We start from the raw sequence: 2,140 nt of genomic DNA, 5'->3' as shown, positions 1-2,140 counted from the left end.
ATAATTGCAATTGGTGTTCAACATGTTGAGGTTGAGGCTACACAAAATGATGTGGCCCCATCAGGTAAAGAGCACAACAATTATGTTCTCTAAATTAATGAAATACTTGTAACAATAATATTTTTTTTTTGAAATTAACCCATTTCTTTGTTATTGCAAAGGAGCCCCCTTCGCTTCAGTGTCCTCGTCCTCAGTATAGGACTAGGCATACATTGAGATCACGAGTAGTTGGTGGAACATCTGCAGAGGGGGGAAATGATGAAGACACCGATGTTCCACTTAGTCTTTTCATAGCTTCAAAGAAAAAACAAAGAAAGAAATGATTGTAATCTAACTTATTTGATAATGACTGATTTTTATGTGTTAGTGAATGTAATTATGTGCTAATTAATGGTTATGGATGATGTGTTAATTAATATTGATGAATGTTGCATGTTAATTAATGTTAATCAATGTTATGTGTTAATGAACGTTATGTGATATTAATGAATGAATGCTATATTTTATTAATGGTAGAAAGAATTAATGAATGAATGTTATAAGATGTTAATGAGGAATTTAGAGTGATGCTAGGTTGGGGGGGGGGGAGGGGCCAAATGAGCTTCCACCTTCATGTGGTTGGCCCTGTTAAGTAGAGAATATTAAACTATTCTCGAAACCAAGTAAAGCTCAACAAGGTAACACACTTTTCAATATTTCATTATGTTGCACAGTTAATCTTATTGAATAATGTATATTGAATCTTAATTGCAGGGTCCAATAGAGCCAACACGAACAACAACATCACGAGTTGTTGGGTATAATGAACTCCCATATTGTCTTGTCTGTACACGAACAATATGAGTTGCTTCTAGTGTTGATATCCAAGTTGGGACTGCAAAAGTTATGAATATGCCTCATCCTTGTAAGTTTTTTTATTACAAATCCTAATGCTTGAGACTAAACTTTTTGTTCTTGATGTTTTTCACTAGTTGTCATAACCTCTGACTTTGATGCTTGTGCCTTAATAGAACTAGATGTTTCTTGTATGCATACTTGGTCAAGGACTGCATTAATACTCATGTTTCAATGTTGACCTACAAGACATGTAAAAGGACAACTACAATTGATACCAGTGCCTTATCCAGGCCACAAAGTCATCTAAGTTTAAACAATACTCCCACAATCAAATATCTCCACACATCCCATCACCTCGACTTCTATAAAACCCCACATATGGCTGACATACATAAAAATTTACCCTTATCAAACTAGACTGCATTCATCAAATTCAAAATCTCCCACAAGGAATTTACTGATAGAAATGCTTCATGCATATTTAATTTCCCTCCTGGAAAGAAAAGCTAAGAAACGCCTCTATTTAAGATTGCCTTACAATCCATACTCAAATGAATAACCCTAGATTACTCATACTAAAAATAGTAAATATTTGCAAGTAGACCAGAAGACAACACAAAATTTAGGCTCGAAAGTTGATAGTCTGTATATTGATATTAATTTTGAGAAAATATTACAAAACTCAGAGTATTCTCCATAAGACTAGAGAAAAGCTCAGATAAATTTCTACAGCGTTTTCTTACAATTACTTGCAATCATTTTTTTAGGAGTCCTGGTATCCATTTATAATAGTATGGATGCATACAAGCTTTGGACCCTTCAGAAGAAAGTTTGTTACAAACAATCGGTCGTTTTCAAGAAGCGGTTATAAGTCCTTTTCAGCATCTGCGGCTTCCTCTGCTTGTTGTTCTGTTGCAACCTCCTGTAACTGCTCCCGAGCATCTTCTTTCTGTCCCATATACTTATCTTTCCACTCTTGATACACATCATCACTAGACCAAGTAAAACTAGCAATCTTCTGTTTCATATCTTCTAGCTGCTTCCAAGTGACTCGTACATGCCCAATCTCTGTTTCTATGAAACCATAATGAGATTTCACTTTTTCAATTTCCTCAATTGTTTGGACAAATAAGGATGTGTCATCAGTACTAATAATCTGATTGATCCTTAGGGACAAATTGTGGTCCACCTCCTTTAACCAAGTCTTCTCTTCCTTTAGCTGGACAAGACCAATGAAACCTACTAGAAACATTTCAAATTTATGATTTGAATATTCTTTCCTATAAAGTTGGGCTTTTATTTT

This window comes from Cryptomeria japonica, chromosome 8 (assembly GCF_030272615.1).
Source record: "Cryptomeria japonica chromosome 8, Sugi_1.0, whole genome shotgun sequence".
Lineage (NCBI taxonomy): Eukaryota > Viridiplantae > Streptophyta > Pinopsida > Cupressales > Cupressaceae > Cryptomeria > Cryptomeria japonica.
The sequence above is the reverse complement of the archived record's forward strand: the minus strand, read 5'-3'. Positions refer to the sequence as shown.